The following is an 18,159-nucleotide window of genomic DNA, read 5'->3' as shown; positions in this document are numbered from 1 at the left end:
AGCGAGGAAAAAAAGAAACTGTGCTGACATTTTTTTGAGTGTAGATGAAAGTGATCCAAAGGTCCATTTCTTATAAGCTTATGTGCCTCGTGGAGGGTTAAAAAGGAGGAAAATTTCAACTTTGTAGCGCAAACGCTTCGAAAGTTATTCAGGAAAAACCAAAAGACGGGAACGGAGAACGGACAGACAAAAAAAGCCCATAGGACCTACCGTTACCGACATATAAAATTTTTATACGAGCGTATTTTCGAAAGTAACAAGGCGGTAGCTGTACTATGCATTGCATGAAATCCACACTGTGTTGAAGGCATAACTTTCAACTGCCAGAAATATTCATTAAGGTGTTCATACATTATCTTTTCCACAATTTTTGAAACCTTCTTAAAAATAAATGAAATTAAATTATTCTACAATGTCAAAATCCACTGCAACCAAGGCAGGCAACCTTTGCTGATATTTGTATAACATAAAATAATAAGTCTGCTCATATCTACCTACCGGCAATGCCGATTATAACGCGTAAACATATACCACCGGAAGCTGTCTCCAACATACGCGTGTATACTCTTAAAACGACAGTAACTTGACACCCGACGCCGTTGCTTACTTTCTAACCAGAGATCGAGTTTCTTTCCCTGGATTGATTTTGTCCTCTCGACGCACTCGGCAGAACGGCGAAGGAGAACGAAATTCGAGTTATTTCGCGTGACCTTGAAAAATGTTAACACATCTTTTATGTTATTGTTATCCACTCGGGAAACGTGGGTTTGTTTTGCTTTGCATATTCGCTTGGTCAATGTTACGAATGCAAATTTGGGGGGGAAGGGGGTCAAGGTTATGCACATTCCGGTGAATCGCGATAGGAGAAATTTTGCCTAGAATTTTATCGTTTTTTTTTTTCGTATTCATTGCAAAGATGCATGATGATACATTTGCAATTATTTAAAAAATAAAAAAGCACAAGATCATTGCCGTTAAGCGTATTTGAAAAATGTCTCGAGAACTATTGGGTTGTTCGGAAAGTCATTTCGTTTTTTTTTGGGGAACATGAAAGACAGTTTTCGTATAATGAATAAATATTTTATTAAATTATATATTGGTCATTCTGGTCCAACACCTTTTGCCATCTTTCTGGCAGTAACATAATTCCCCTCTCATAAAAGTTTTGGTCCTTGCTGGCAAAAAACTGGTTCAGGTGATTTTTGACATCTTCATTTGAGGTAAAGGTTTTGCCATCCAAAAAATTTTGCAGGGACCGGAACAAATAGTAGTCGGAAGGCGCCAGATCTGGAGAATATGGTGGATGTTGCAGTACGTCCCATTCAAGCTGTAAAAGTTTTTGGCGAGTGACCAAACTTGTGTGAGGTCTCGCATTATCCTGGTGGAACACTACACCCTTCCTGTTGATTAATTCGGGCCTCTTCTCTTTAAGTGAATCATTCAATTTGTCCAGTTGATGACAATAGACTTCTGAATTAATCGTTGTATTGTCCCGCAAAAGCTCAAAAAAAACGATTCCTTTGACATCCCACCAAACGGAGAGCATCACCTTTTTTTGGTGAATGTTGGCTTTTGACACGCTTTGAGCCGGTTCATCTTTTCTGCTCCATGACCTCTTGCGTTTAACATTGTTGTATACAACCCATTTTTCGTCCCCAGTAATAATCCGCTTCAAAAATGGATCATTTTCTTGACGTTTGAGGAGCGAATCACACACGTCAACGCGACGACACAAATTTCGCTCCGTAAGGACATGGGGCACCCACACATCGAGCTTCGAGGTTAAGCCCATGCCTTTCAAATGGCCATAAACAGTCGAATTCGATAAATTTAATCTCTCACCGATCTCTCGTGTGGTTATTCGCCGATTTGCATCAACTAATGCCTTTATCGCATCTTTGTCAGCTTCGACCGGCCTTCCAGACCGTGGTGCATCTTCGACATCAAAATTGCCGGATCGAAATTTTGCAAACCAGTTCTGGCACTGGCGTACTGTTAACACGCCTTCTCCATACACATCCGTCAATTTTTTTCTCGCTTGGACAGCATTTTTACCTTTTCTGAAGTAAAAGAGTAAAATATGACGAAAATGCTGCTTATTGCTCTCCATATTTAAAAGGGCGCCAACCAAAAACTACTGCGTAGAATTAATAGAACTTTTTCACACACAAGCCTTGCAATATCAGCTCTCAAGACATATAATGGTTATGCGGCTTAAGTGTGAAGTTGGTTTCCAAAAAACGCAATTAAGTCCTCTGACGGGAAAAAACGAAATGACTTTCCGAACAACCTTATAATAACGAAGAAAGATGGAGAAAGGAGAGACGATCTCATAGAAACGAGCAGGAGGAACCAATATTTTTGAGATATATTGGCAAATGGCGGTGATGCCCGGCCTATCCGAAATTAAACGCGATAAATAGAAGATCACCAGAATTAAATCCTAAATAACTAATATTACAAGGTCAACGACTTTTGAGAACAAAATAAATATTATTCACCTTTTTTTTTTTATTTAGACAAAGGCAGTAAGCAGGGTCCGTATTTTATTGCCAATAAAATACTTTTTCGACAAATTGAGTCAAACATACACACTCAAAAGAAAAACAAGTTATAATCAATCAATAACAAAACGAACCGGGAAATAAAACTAAATTTTCGAAAAATGGAGATAAGTTCGAATCGGGTAAAAATATTAAACTCAAAAGTTTCGAAGATCCGATTTCGGTATCAGTTGAAACCATCGAGAGGATGCTTTTTTACTGAATGATTTCGGAATGCTTTCTAAAGCAATATCAACAGTTCCGTTTTCGAGATATTCATCTTATCAATGAATGAACTAAAAACTCTTTCGCAAAGTGTTGCGAAGTCGCTATTCTCGTCTTTTATCAATGGATTTATTATCTTATTGCTATTAATTAGGAATGCTATTTTGCCAGTAGAAGAAATCATCACAAACAATTCGATAAGGAGAGCTTTCAAGACTCCCTGATAAATTTTAGTTGAAGTGAGGTCAGATATTGCGTCCAGATATCAGTTTTTGGCAAAAAAAAACTTAAAAACATTTTTTTGACGAAAACCAATTTAAAAATCGCTCCTCATCTCATCTTATTTTGATTCATATCACCTGTTGCTCCAAGCTAGACACCCTACGTAATGTAGTATTTGGGCCTAACCATTTTTAATTTGGAAAAATTATGTCGTATACCAAAAACGATCTTAAAAAAGATGGCGGCAAAGCCGTGCCTGCGGGGCCGGCAAAAAAAAAGTGACCCGATACCACCGCATCCGTCTGTTCCGAACCCGACGCGTTTCAAGTTTATGGTGACGACATAAACGGAGACTAGAGCTATAATTAGATCTCGTATATTTTGCCTTATGTGCTTAGCCGAGTGCATTAAAAGCTACATAAAATATGAAGAACGTACACACGCCTAATGTGCACAACATGCGTTTCCTTCGGATCCTATTAGGCCTAATATCGCGTTCGGTAGATTCAATTTGAAATTTTTGACAAATGCCGCCGAACCATTAACCGTCGGGCTATTTTTAAAAAGACGACGCGACATTTATTAAATACGGTATCCTTTTAAATTCCCATCGCATATATATATATATATATATATATATATATATATATATATATATATATATATATATATATATATATATATATATATATATATATATATATATATATATATATATATATATATATATATATATATATATATATATATATATATATATATATATATATATATATATATATATATATATATATATATATATATATATATATATATATATATATATATATATATATATATATATATATATAGTTGTTAAAGGTGAAAAAAATGTTACTATATAGGAAGCCCACCATGTCAATAAACTTTTTGGAATATTGCAATTGGGTTAAATCAAATTGCAGTGCTCGTCTAAACCAATTGAAATATTCCAAAAAAAAAAAAGTTTATTGACATGGTCCGCTTCTTATATACTAACGCCTTTTTCACTTTTCACAAAGATCAACAAATCAACATGATGAGTGGTGCCGCCTCCCCAGTGATCGCGGATATTGTGATGATTAAATTATTATATTTCGTTATAGATAAAGTTAACTATAAATTCCCACTTTTATGCCAATATTGGGTGATTTGTTGGTTGTACTTCCCAAAAATTCAATTAATGCAACACTTAACATTTTTAATTCTTTCAATCCGTCTCTGGTGTTTACTGTGGAGACGGAATCTGCTCCTTCGGCGTCATTATTATTATGGTATCGTAAAACATCCAGCTCCGGTAGGTATATCCCCTTCTCTTCCTACCACCCTATGAACCAAAAAATTAATGCTGTTTTGGGTTTAAAAAATCGAATTAAAAAGATCTGGCACCGTTCTTTGATACGCCCTAACTTACTGTTATTGAGAAATCTGCTTGTAGACAATAAATACCCCATCAGGTTAATTAATAACCTTTTATTCTGTGAGGCCTACACTACAGGACCTTCCCCACCACGTCTGGTGCAGGAGAATCGGCCGACCAATTCAATATAATGTTAGAACGCTCAGATCATTCCATTCTCAACTAAAAGATACCACGCCAATAAATAAAAAGTCCAATGTTGTTTATGGTCTTCAATGCGAATGTGAGAAACTTTACATAGGGCAAACATCCCAAATTAAAAAAAAAAAAGAATTACAGCACATAAAAGTGACTGTAAACATAAGCCCAAGATTACTAGCCTCAGTTCCCATGTGAATGACCATGACCACCAAGTGACATACAACAATCCTTTTATCCTAGATACCGAAAAAAATGGCTATAAAAGTAGGTTCCTAGGAATGTGCTATATTCATCAGTGTGTCAACTGTATTAACCATAAAAGAGATGTGGATGGTTTAAGCACTATTTACACTTATTTATTACATCAAACATTTACAAAAAAACTGAAATTCTCAGATTGCTATTCAAGAAAAGTCCTGTAGTGTGGGTTTGGGTGTAAAATTTTGTGGGTCTGCGATCTAGTCGAATACTGAAATTATTGTCTGTGCTTTTTTCGCCGTGTTAACGTAAGTTCGATGTTAATGGTCGATGGTGGTTTTTTGCCTTGTGTTCTTTGGTTTTGCAACGTGGTGATTCTTTGGTCTGTCAAGTTTTCTATATATGACCATTTTCCCAACTGTCAAGATGTCTTTTTTCTTTTAAATGCCGTTGAGCATATATATATATATATATATATATATATATATATATATATATATATATATATATATATATATGATGACACTATATTCCGGGATATCATCCGTTCGCTCGTTGAACACCGACTGGAATCCTGCAGACGTTTCGCCAAAATCTCACTTGGCATCTTCAATGCTCGCGCTCCGAAAACACTTCGAACACTATATATATATATATATATATATATATATATATATATATATATATATATATATATATATATATAATATATATATATATATATATATATATATATATATATATATATATATATATATATATATATAGTTATATTGATAAGATAAATTGCATGAAAAACTAAAAGTCCTCGATAAATTCTATTCTCCGTTTCCCGCGAATCCAAAACCTGGCGTCAGATCAAGGTTTTCCGTTTGGCTGAAACTCAATTCAACTGCTCGAAAATTTGGCAACCCCCTCATTCCGTGTTATTTGTCTCTTGAGTCGGGTATCGGATAACCAACAAATTTTAATGAAGACGTCCCCACGTAAGCGACGCGTTGAGCGTAAAAATAGAGACGATATAAGAAACACGCTGCCGAGTTTAAGACCACTGGCTTCGACGCGAGCCAGATGGTAACCGTGTAAACGTCACTTATAACAATCCAAGAAAGTTAATGTGACAAAACTGTCGCTTGCATATATTTGTTCTTCCAACTAACCGGCCGCCTTGCATAATATTATGGCGATAATAGTTCGCATTCGCCTTCGTTACACGTTTCGGGATGATCGGCAGGTGTTGAAGTAAAAAATTAGTTACCAAAATGCAATAGCAAACCGCTAAGATCGATTTTTTATATTGAAGAACATAACAAACAAAACATAACAACGTAACAAAAACCGAAAAATAATATCTCTATCCACTATCCATGATTTATCTAAACTGCATACATAGAAAAATTAATTGATTCACCATAAAATTAGAAAATAACACCATCCCCGTTCTTCTCAATCAAATTCAAAAATCTCCTACACAAAGCAACTCCGCAATTGACCCTCCATTGAAAATGTCACTGATGAAATATCAAAAATTCTGAAAAAAAAAAAACAATTTCTCCATTTGTCCCAAAATCTCCAACAACTACGATCATTGAGAGGTTGCAGTATTAAAAAACTTTAAAAAGTAAATATTGCACCTCCTGATTATGCAAAGAGATAGAAGATAAATTATTGGTTCTTGACGTCAATATTGTTTATTGTGATTTGTTCCACGAACATTCATTTGGTTTTTCAATTAGTGCATTAGATTTGTTAAAGCCTTTATTTTCGCAAATTAAGAGACAAAACAAAGGAAAACTAGAAGTGCGCAAGAAAAGAAAAAATAATGATCAATTTGGAACTGGAAGATGTGTGAGAACCAAAGACATGACAACTGATTCAAAAACAAAGGTCTGGTACAGCCAATGCAATACAAAATCACTGAACGAGTTCTAAAGAGCCTGACTTAGAAGTATTATCTCTTTGGTCAAGATTAAAATACCAAATAAATAATAAATATAATAAAAGCTTTTATGGAAGGCAGCAATGCAGGAACTTGCCTGCATTGCGGTATCGTAAGTAACGGGTGATTCAATAAGAGTTTCCAGATTACAATCTGAAATATTTTTGAAACGCCACTGTATTTGTTTATTATTATATGAGATTTCTAACCTCAAAACATAAACAAAATTAGTCACACGACTGAACAACGTGTAAAAATTGTGCAAGCCCATTATGAAAATGGTCAAAATCGACCTTCTGAGAGGACAATGTGGAATGTGGTTCAAAAATGTGAGCAAACTGGATCTGTAACTAACCTCAAAGTCCCTCAACGTGCTCGTGCAGGTCGGTCAGATCAAAATATTGCCATTGTTCGCGAAAGTGTAGCCGAAGATAAAAACACATCGATTCGTCATCGATCGCAGCAAGTGGGCCTTACGTATTCAACCACACAGCGAATTTTAACAAAAGACTTGCATCTACACCCATATAAAGTCCAAATAACTCCGGAGTTGAAACCTCGAGATCATCAACAGCGCCGCGTGTTTGCAGAATGGATACGAGAACAAGGGGTTCATTTTTCAACGAAAATCATCTTTAGCGATTGGTATTGGTATTGGTATTGGTATTGGCGTCCAAGCACTTAGGCCACCAGATGGGCCCGTTGTGCCCCCAGGCCGCTCTAGAGGGCGTCCAGAATGCCGCCCCTCCTGTAGAAGGTCAGCAACTCCTTTTAGCGATGAGGCACATTTTCACGTTGGTGGCTTTGCAAACAAACACAATGCTCGTATTTGGAGATTAGAAAATCCAAGAGAGATTGTTCAAAAAGCAATGCATCCTCAAAAAGTGACTGTTTGGTACGCATTTTGGTGCGGAGGTATAATTGGCCCGTTTTTTTTTTCATTTGCATATTAAGTCCTCCGGGAATCACTTAGTAATTTGAAATATGGAGTACATTAGCTTTAAGGCACCATAGGCCTTCCTGAGTTTATACAATATATTCAACTTTTTTTACTATTTGTACTATTTCAACCTTTACATGATTTCCAAAAACTACGGGATTAATTTTTACCTAATGGGCACTGTCATACAAAGACATATGCAATATTTCAGATTTAAGTGGTAGGTGATTTAGGGATCCCACCTTGAGGTAGTCCGGATTTACTGTCGATGCTATTTGAACGCCTTTCAGCAGACAAGAATCTTAATTAAATTAAAATGTCATAATTGACCATATGAAACACCCAACTAAAGTGTATCAGAACTATGGAAGTTTTCCAGTTTTCTATGGCGAAGAACAGGTCATCCGTTACATCAGCAAACGCACTGTCACAACTAAATATAGTAATAGTAATAAGTAATAGTCTTTCGACGTTGTCCGACGCCTGTTTCGATATTCCCAATTAACAACTTGCAGGTTTCTTGAGCTCATCGCTTTTGTTACGCCCTGTTTCCAATAGGTTTTTACTTTTCCTCTTTTCCGGTGTCTTGTATGCGGCATTCGTTGCAATATCATCTACAATGGTTCCTTCGATGCTCATAAGTTCTTCTCTGTCGTTTCGAACCTTGCTCCTTCCATCCATTCCATCCATCTCATGAGGTTCTACACTTTTTTTATATTTTTCTATACTAACTTTCAGCACCATATAGCAGGCTGGATTTCACTACTGCTACATATATATTATATTTTCTTTTGTTTGTAATATTTTTATTCCATAGTATTCCGTTAAGACATGCTATTGCTTTTTTGGCTGTAGTTATTCTATTTTCTCTTTCCTTGTTATCTGTTCCTGTTGTATCAAAAGTAACATTTGTACTCTTGGCAATGTTTAATGTACAACGTATCGTTTAATTGTAGATCACCAGGTTCCCCACCAACACATAGATATTTGTTTTTTTCTATTTTAACTGCAAAGCCTCACTTCCCACTTAACGCATCATGTACTCTATATCTTCTTTATCATTTGACAGGTCTGCAAACTGCAACTGCAAGCTGTATAAATAAGTCTTTAAGTTAAATCTCCATTCCGTGTATTTTCCTTTTCCATTGCTTTAGGGCTTCAACCACATAGATATTGAACAGTGGTCGAGATATACAGCATCCTGGGTGACATATTTACCTAATGAGTGTATGATTGACGTTTGTGTCCTTTAGGATTTTACAAAGACTTGTTGTCGGTATAATATCGTAAGCCTTTTGAACATATATGTTATATGTGTATCTCTTTTTGTGGCCATTTTCTTCTCAATGATTTGCATGAGACAGAAAACAATATTCTAGTCGAAATGCGAATAGATTTTTGTGGACAAAATTTCTTAATTGAACACTGACTTAATGAAAATTCAAGATTTTAACTGACTGTAAAAACCATCCATCAAACACAGACAGACACACGACAAACACGGACGGACGGACGTGCAGTGAAATGTTTTAAGCTTATTAGCGATTTGAGGTTGGAAACCAACGTGTTTGGACAACACTAATTTATTCGTACATTTTTCCTACCTTGCCACCGTTCGACATTTATCTGTACTTTTATTAGAATATCTTACAGAGTTATGTTAATTTCCTACGAAAAGCTCTAATGCCGCCGATCCAACTTAACAACTTTGCCGAGAACCGGCTCGACCCGACGCTATAATTAATCGTCACTTAACCGTTCAACTCGGTAGCTTTCAGACGGTCGAGATAAGGCGATTTGCAGACGATTTTGAAATCGCCATCTCGTACCGATCCTTTCTGGGGACAGACTGGGAAAGCCGTTGTGTTACGCGAGATTACTCGACAATTTGCGCTACCGGACTTTTAATTTACAATTTTAAATCGCGATTCACGTTGAAATCATTTGGATTCTTTATTGTCAACTTACAACAATTTTTTTTATGACTTATTAAATGTATTAACTGCGGGAAGGAGAAATGAAAATAATAAATACGATATGCCATGACTATTTGACAACTAAATTATTTAATTTAATTATTGAAAGACATGCAAGGCGTTCCATTAAAAAAAAAAGCAAGATGGCTTGATGTATCCAAATTGATGAGTTTCAGACGAAAACGGACTACGCCACTGGATGCTAAAGTAAAAACCTATCCAGACCAGTTTCCACAAAAGGTGTCTTCACATACAATAGTCCAACAAATCCAGGACTTCCGTTTATTTCATGAAAAAGAAGCCTCGGAATTGATAAGGAAGACACACTGTACACACCTCATTCGAAGAGATAAAATTTTCGGCATCAAATCAAAATTATCATCTAAATTATTTAATTCAATTTAATTTAATTTTAATTTAAATATGCTTGTTGCTTTAAATGTTGATGCAACTGTCAGTAAATTTGTTTATTTGTTTAAGTTTATGTTTTGTTGATTGTTAAATAGATATATTTATTATTATATTATTAAAAACACGTTTGAACATCAAGGAAAATATGACATGACAGCTAATTTATACCATCTGCAGACCTATTAGAAAGATCACAGACAAGTTTGATCAATTTAAGTCTATAACAAGTTTGTTACTATCATTTGTTTAACCGTAGCTATATTACATATTAAAGTGTCTTCCGAATAGCATGTTTATTTGTCGGGTCAGATGAATAGTTTCTAGAAAAACAAACGAAAAATTTCGATTTACATAAACAAAAAATTTCCGATATTTCCAGATACCACAAATCTATATAGGTGAAAAGGGCTCGACATGGGCATTTTTTTCAGACTATAGTTGTAACCATTTATGATAAAAATAATATATAATAATAATATTTTCATTCGAATCCAAAAAAGTTATGGACAATTGTCAAAATGGCCGAAAAATGAAAAAAAAAATGCTTCTCGAAAATCGAGCGCTTGACACGTCAGCCGATTTTGCTCTATCTACTTCAGAAATAGGATTTTTCTTTCAAAACACTCCAATTACGACCGCCCTATACACGAACCGCGGTCGTCGGTCCGTGTTTGTTTTTGAAATTGGTCCGAAATCCGTAAAAGGACCGAGTCCGATCGGTTTTTGTTTCTCCTCTCACGACGAAGAGTGGCGCCGTATTTCGAGAAGCGAAGGAAGAGCTGACAAAGTATCTCTGTTCGAAGGCACCGACGATACCTGTCGTGCCGTATTTGGAAAACCGCCTTAAAAAAAAATAGGTACGGTACACGCACATACTTATCCCTAACTTGGACGCGTCCCGTCGACGGTATGGTTAGTAGTAGCCCGAAGGGATTTAGTGCCGGTAAAATGCTCTCCATGCGGGCGGCCAGGGTCTACGCCCGTAGATACGAGGAGTACGTAAAAAGTATCGGAAAATGGTTGTCTTGGTTTTAAAAAATTGCGTTAACAAAATTTTTACTTTTACCCAAAATAAGGACAAACGCAAAGTTTGGAGCAAATTTTTCCCACGCCTCCCCTGTGCTACCCACCCCTGAAGACTAAGTTTTAGTCCGTTAAATAGAACCTAAAAAGTTTAGTAACTGTACCAAATTTTATTTAAAAATATTTACGTGTTTCGAAAACATTTACAAAAATTTGCCATCACCTCTTCAAATGTAACACAGGAACTATACTGTTTATATGAACGTTTATCCTTATTTTGGCTCACAGAGTACGTAGTTAAAATATTGACGTCTAATTTCGGGACACCCTGTGAAAATTCACTATCGAGATTGAACAGGATAACTCTATTATTTTTTAGACTTAACTATTAAGAAAACGCAAAGCAAATTAGATGTTTCCATTTATCATAAACCTTCACACACGGACACAGTCATGCAGAACAGCTCAAATCACCCTTATGCACACAAAATGGCTGCATTTCACTCTCTTATACACAGACTTCTTAATACGCCACTCTCAACAGAAAATTACAACAAAGAACTTAATATCATTAAACAAATTGCACTGAACAACGGCTACAATCCGTCCATTGTAGATAAAAGTATAAATAAAAACAAATCCAGATTACAGTAAACTCTATTTATCCGAAACCTAATACAGAACACGAACAATTTAAAACAATTACATACATAGGAGAAACTAGTGAAAAAGTTTCAAAACATTTGTCAAAATGTGGTTTAAAAATAAGTTTCAGAACTAACAACACAATAAAACAAAATTAATTAATAATTTTTTTTTATAAAGAATTGACTCTCAAACTCAAAAATATGTGTATGTGTGTTGGATAGATTAATTTATATTTACAACAGAGCTGCAATAATATGAAATAATAAATAAATAAAAAAATAAAATAATATAAGTTTTGATACTTTGAGTTCAGGCGTCTACACCTGTAATAGTGGCGTGTATTAGTAATCAGTGGTTAGTCAAGTTGTGACTAGCTAAATAGGGTGAAGTAAATTTTTAGTTTTCGTTTAATATTCGTGAAACAGCTTGGTTAAAATTATATATTACAAAAGCATCATTGGATAAAAAATAGATACTTAAGTGAAACACAATTGAAGTAAAAATTATTCATTTTCAATTCTGCATGAAATAAACAATAAATTTTTAAGTGAATGTACAAATTTACAAATTTAATCCGTATTTTTATTATGCCGAAGGTGTTAATTTTATGAAACAAATTTAATTTACCTCCAAAACAGCACAATTAATTAATAAACACCCCTGTAAAATAAAAACTACTGTACACAGTACTCGATCCAATACGCCCCAAGTTTCAGCCTTCTAAACGGCCAAGCAAAGACAGTAATAAATATTTAAAAAAATTGTTAATTTCCCAAAAACCGCTAGCTAAGAATAATGTTATAACTATCAGAAAAGGATACATAAAATACTGCTACTAAAACCACCAAATTTTTACACCCCCCCCGAATCACAAATTTTTGCTATATAATTGCATTGTTGTGATGAAATTTAACAAGGTCATTTATAACGATACAGGGCTTCAACTATATTTAAATTGTGAAGTCGACTTCCGTCTTTGGGAGTATTCGAACGAAGAGATGCATTATTTTTTGCAATTTTTGTTATTTACTTTTAACAAATCAGTAAAAGTGCAACTTTATCCACGTAATTGCCGTACGTATTTTTATTGTTTGTACTTTCAACCCTTTCTTCACAATAGACTTAGTTGTTACAAGTTACAATCAGATTTGTTGCAGACGTGTAGCATACAACGATGCCAATTTTCGCACAAGCAGTTCATACGAACCTTTTTCCGAAACACCCTCTATAATGAGAAAATAGCTTTGAGCCTACATGAAGTAATCTAAATTGAAAATTATACGCAGCATTCCTTCTATATCCTCTATAAACGAAAAATAAAATTACTCTGGTTAGTTCGCAAATTTCGAATTATTATTCCCGGAGTAAAAACGCCGACCTATCAAATCGGAAATGTCAGTCACGTGTTTTGCGATCGCGAAGGTCAAATACGTTAGAAACCTGTCACGGGCTAGAACCAGTGTCGTGGTCCGAAACTTTAACCCGACTGGCTATATAGAACCCACTTTTATCCACTCGGAAGAGTGGGAAAGTAACCGGTTCACCTTTCTTAACTATCCTTGTTTATATTTGCTGCAGATTTCGCGTCATCCTTTTATACAAATACCTAATGCTCGATGCGAACATAACCCGTCCTGTTCGAATCGACGTATTATAATGTACCTGAAATCCATAGTTGAGTGAAATGCACACGAAGAACGCAGCAAAGCGAGGAGAACAAAAAGGTTGACAAAGGAACGACACACTATTATATATCGCGACAATTATCTCGACAAACTAAACAACGATCGTATCGCTGCATGCAAAACGCGAGACTCGTATGACGAAATGTTTATTGTTACGGTCGCGGGTAGGAGAATCGTATGGGTACAGGTAGGTACGCGATTTTATCAGGTCCGGAACTAATTAGACGGGTATACGACATTCGAATTGTCCGCGTTAACATCGATACGCTGAAGCCGGTCGAAGCTTCGACGCCCTGGGTGTTAATTTTGTCTGTTGCCAATACGTTCCCGTCGCTTGGTATAATGAACCTACCAAGGCATGTCCAATTAACGTCGCGAGCGATCGCAGTGCGCCACAGGGTTAGATGTTGGGGCCTTCGCCGTCGTTATAGGTTATTAAAAAAAAAAATGACGAGTTCCGTTCAATTTTAGGTGGTGAGGTGCCTTTCGGGAAAGGAAAGAGACTAATAATCGTGAAATGATAAAATGCCTGGATAAAATGGATGAAGGAAACTATCATTCGTCACGTCTAAAGACGACTCCGACTTCATTTCGGAGAAAACAAGAGATTTTTGACTCGTTAACCTCCAATAATATTAAATTTCAAAACTTACACAAAGAAGGAACTACGACATAAAAACTTAGTGCAGCTGATGTGACCTTAAGGAATTGAGGAAGTGCCTGCGAACTCGCAAAAAGCAGTGCAGCATGTCAATTAAAGAAGAGGGAAAACAATGAGGAGATGATTTTTTATAATTTAATTTCTGTATAATATATTTTTGTAAATATGTATTAAAAAATAAGGGTTATAATTTTTCCAGGGCCAAATAGAAACTTGAATAGACGAGACGAGGAAGACAAGTCAGCGACGTTCGATAACATATGCAAATGTCAACAAAGGCCCCTCGAAAATTTGAAAAAGTGGGTGTTTAATTTTAAAGGTCATTTCGAATTGAAAAGGAGGACAAGTTTCTCTTTTTCAATTATATCCCCGTATATAATGAATAAATTTTTGTTGTATAAATAATGTTTGTTTCTACTTTAAGTTCGCAGGGTGCAGGGATAAAAATAGGCAGAACCCATAAATTGACCGACACCCAACCTGCACTAATGAGGTTTTATTACTCTACACCTTTCTGAAATATACTATAACTACACACACAACATCTTAAACAACAAAAAGTGAAAATTAAATATACAAAATAAAAAAAAGTAAGAAAAAACAAATGTTGCGGTTGTAATAGTGTATGTCCTCTTTTTAAATAACACCCATTTTAAATGCAACATGTAACCCAACTTTAGAAACACCAACAATATGTACTTTAAACTACAAAAGCACACTTGTTGGGCAATAATCCTACGCGAAAAGATTAGATAAGTAAAGTCGTAAAAATTAACAAAAAAAAAGTCTAGGCGCGTTATCTCGAAATATTGTGATTTTATGCTCCATTGTTGCCCCGATATGTCCCCATTTTTAAACAACGCGGAAAATTGCGATTGATTTAATTAAAAAAAGTTCACGCTATTGTGGGTCAGCAACTCACGTGGTTTCTGAGATATAAGGAGTCCGAAATAAAAAATTTTCTTTAACATTCTCATTTCATCTGACATCAAAACAACAAAAAAATATCAAAATATATAAAAATATTGTTGACTATGATATCACAATATATATTTTTTTAAGTTTAGCCATAAGAAACAAACAAACAACATCTGCTTTGTTTCGGCACCAACACCAGACAGGCCATAAAATTATACGAGCGGCCATTGAGATAGAAAAGTCCGGACACCTGAATACAAGAGACGACGCTCTGCATTTACCCAATAGGTGAAGAACGATAATCAAACAGCACAGCGGTGCGCAGCAGCCAACGAGGACATCGCAACTACGATTGGCCGAAAACAACAACGCGACAATTCGGAGGGCGTAGCCATCTCCCCTCCCTCATAAGTAGCACGGTTACCATCTCCGGCGCAGGGTATAAATACCGCACGCACCGCCGATAACCTGCCAGTGTTTGAAGTGTTTTCGGAGCGCGAGCATTGAAGATGCCGAGTGAGATCTTGGCGAAACGTCTGCAGGATTTTTTGTCTTAGAATTGATATCTGAATAAAAATATAACATTTGAAAATCTTGAGATTTTGTTAATTGAATCCGTGAAAAGTCCAAATATACAGGTTGTTCCATTTATTAGGGGCACTTTTGGGACACCCTGTATCTATAAAATTTTAAATGTCCAGGACATTGGATTTCCAGTCTACCGGATCGTTTTATTTGGCACACGGTGTACTCGCAATTTTACTAATATCGTTCTTAATGTTGACACTACACATAATTAACACATACCAAACTTTTTAATAGGTTATCAAAAGTATTTATCCATTTTCGTAACCCGTCTATCCTACCTTTTGTGCAATTTACGTTTTTTATGTATTTTAATTTTCTACCAACGTCTCCAGACGACATCCAAATTTGGCAGCACTGACCCATCTCTCCCATCTTATTACTCAGTGCCATTTGAAAAGAGACGTTAGCAAAATTGGGGTTTCCTTCTGTTTTCGGGTCGTTCGCACTCGCCAACGGTCGTTTATTACCGGCATTGCGCAACTTCTAACTGTACAAAACAAGTCCTATTCAAATATACCGACGGCTCTCGCTAACGAGGCGAAAAATAAATAAAAAATCAGATCCTGTCTCTTGACCATAAACAACATTCGTCCCACGCGACGTTCGGCGCATATGGCCCTTTCTTCCAAGTTCGAATCGCCCGAAAACCGACGAAAACCGGAACGAATGTCGTCGACGAAGTTCGTGTGACGCTCGTCTCGAACGAGCAAGATGTGGTCCGGTTCGCGACGAATTTACGATCGATTTTTCGAACATGTGCCCGGCACGGCTTGAGGCGGCGACGTGAGACGCCATTAATAAATAATTCAGAATTATTTATCGGGATGATGCGCTTACCGAGACTCTCGCTCTCTGTCGCACACGCTCATAAGTTATTGCATGTTTCGGAGATTGTGGGAGTCAACGAAGCAAAGAGGGAATTAAAAAAAAAACGAGCGGACCACAAAACGAAATACGATGTACGATGTGGACAACGCTACGATACAGAAATTAAATCGAATAAAAGTAATAATAATAATTTTTCAAAGAAACTGCCATAGGCTACTGTAATACTTTTTATAATCTTGTCTCCATCCGAGTTCGATACCATTTCAAAAGTGATTCAATGAAATTCAATTTGAAACAGCAAAAATCCTTAAAAAATCAAAACCCCCTAAGACCTATCATTAAGGCTTCTTCTGTATCAGACTCACTCCACATGACTCTAAAATTCCTCGTCTCTACAGACTCCCAAAGATACACAAAGCCCTTTACAGGGGAAATGATGTGATTGCTGCAAAACTAATGTACAAATACGTGCAAAATGGTCACAAAATCGAAATAGGCTGCATTTTCCACGCACTTTTTCAGATAATCCGGCTCGAAGGACCAGAATGTTAAGGGTCCCAAATAGGGTCGTACGGTTCACGGTTGGCTTAACCCTTTTGGGATGCGAAATGGTAAAAAGGCGAACACGAAAGGCAAACGACCCACTGTGAAGACTTACCGCAGGCTCTCGTGTCGTCGGTTCTGGACGGGGTCCCGTTTATTGCACTCGCGTTTCAAACTCGCGGACCTGCGGAATCGGCTCTGGTTCTGGCGCCGGACCAGTTCCTATTTCTGAAACTCTCTCCATTATTTCAGATATATTAAAATCCAAGAATCTGGAACCACACCTTATCACTTTAATTGAAAAATGCCTGTCTGGAACATGTTTTTCTTATAACGGTCAAATTTTTGAACAAACTTCGGGAATAACTATGGGTTCTCCACTATCACCAGTCATCGCGAATATATTTACAGAAGCCTTTGAGAAAAAATCTCTCGAGACCTTCCGTCTAAAACCAAAATTATGGAGAAGCTACATCGATGATACTTTTGTTATTGGGACTCATGGTCAAGAAACCCTAGTAGATTTTCTTAGACATTAACATACGTTTTACCATTGAGTTGGAAACTAATAATAACCTTCCAATCTTAGATATTCTTATCAATAGAAAATCAGACCTAACATTGGGTCATTGTGTTTACAGCAAACCTACGCATACGGACCGATACCTTAATGCATAGTCACATCAGCATCCGGTCCAAAAATCACCGGTTATCTCAGCCCGAGTCATTGAACCCAGAATTAAAACACCTTATCTCTACTCTTCTCTCTAATAATTTCCACATTAGGCGTTTTATCACCAAATACACTTCACCACAACCTTCCAATAGCAATGAGGCCGAAAGCAATCCTACACTTGCCACTATGGTCCTTCCTTACATTCAAAACATCACTGACCACATATCACAAGTTCTAAAGAAATATAACATCAAAACCAGATTTACCACTTGTCCAAACATCTCATGTCAAACATGTACTTAAGTGATGATGAGTACATTAAGTGTTTATTTATCCTTTGTCTATTTATTTTGGATTATTCTGAAAATTTGGTTATTTTTATCGCTGCGACGTTGCCGGCTCTTCAAAAAAGTAGCAACAACATTGAAAATTTTAATGGGACGCCATATATATCATCGCATTTTCCGATTCGCTAATATTTTATGATAGTTTTTGAGTTTTTGAGAAATTAATTATTTTCTTTTTTTTTTCATCAGTAGAAATTAATTTTGGACGT

At 36.2% G+C, this 18,159-nt stretch overlaps 1 protein-coding gene across 2 annotated transcripts in view; it reads right to left on the bottom strand.

Annotated features, from left to right (window-relative positions):
* LOC132697864 (uncharacterized) overlaps positions 1–18,159 on the bottom strand; it is a 189,367-nt gene that overhangs the window by 147,861 nt on the left and 23,347 nt on the right. The window contains exon 1 of one of the 2 annotated variants that reach the window (XM_060663579.1): positions 13,367–13,500. The exons of the other annotated variant lie outside the window; for it this stretch is intronic. The gene's annotated coding sequence lies outside the window, so the exon portion shown is untranslated. Of the gene's footprint in view, positions 1–13,366; positions 13,501–18,159 lie in introns of those variants that run through there. 2 annotated transcript variants of the gene reach the window in all.

This window comes from Cylas formicarius, unplaced genomic scaffold, assembly GCF_029955315.1.
Source record: "Cylas formicarius isolate icCylForm1 unplaced genomic scaffold, icCylForm1.1 PGA_scaffold_2__14_contigs__length_35257938, whole genome shotgun sequence".
NCBI lineage: Eukaryota > Metazoa > Arthropoda > Insecta > Coleoptera > Brentidae > Cylas > Cylas formicarius.
The sequence above is the reverse complement of the archived record's forward strand: the minus strand, read 5'-3'. Positions and strand labels throughout refer to the sequence as shown.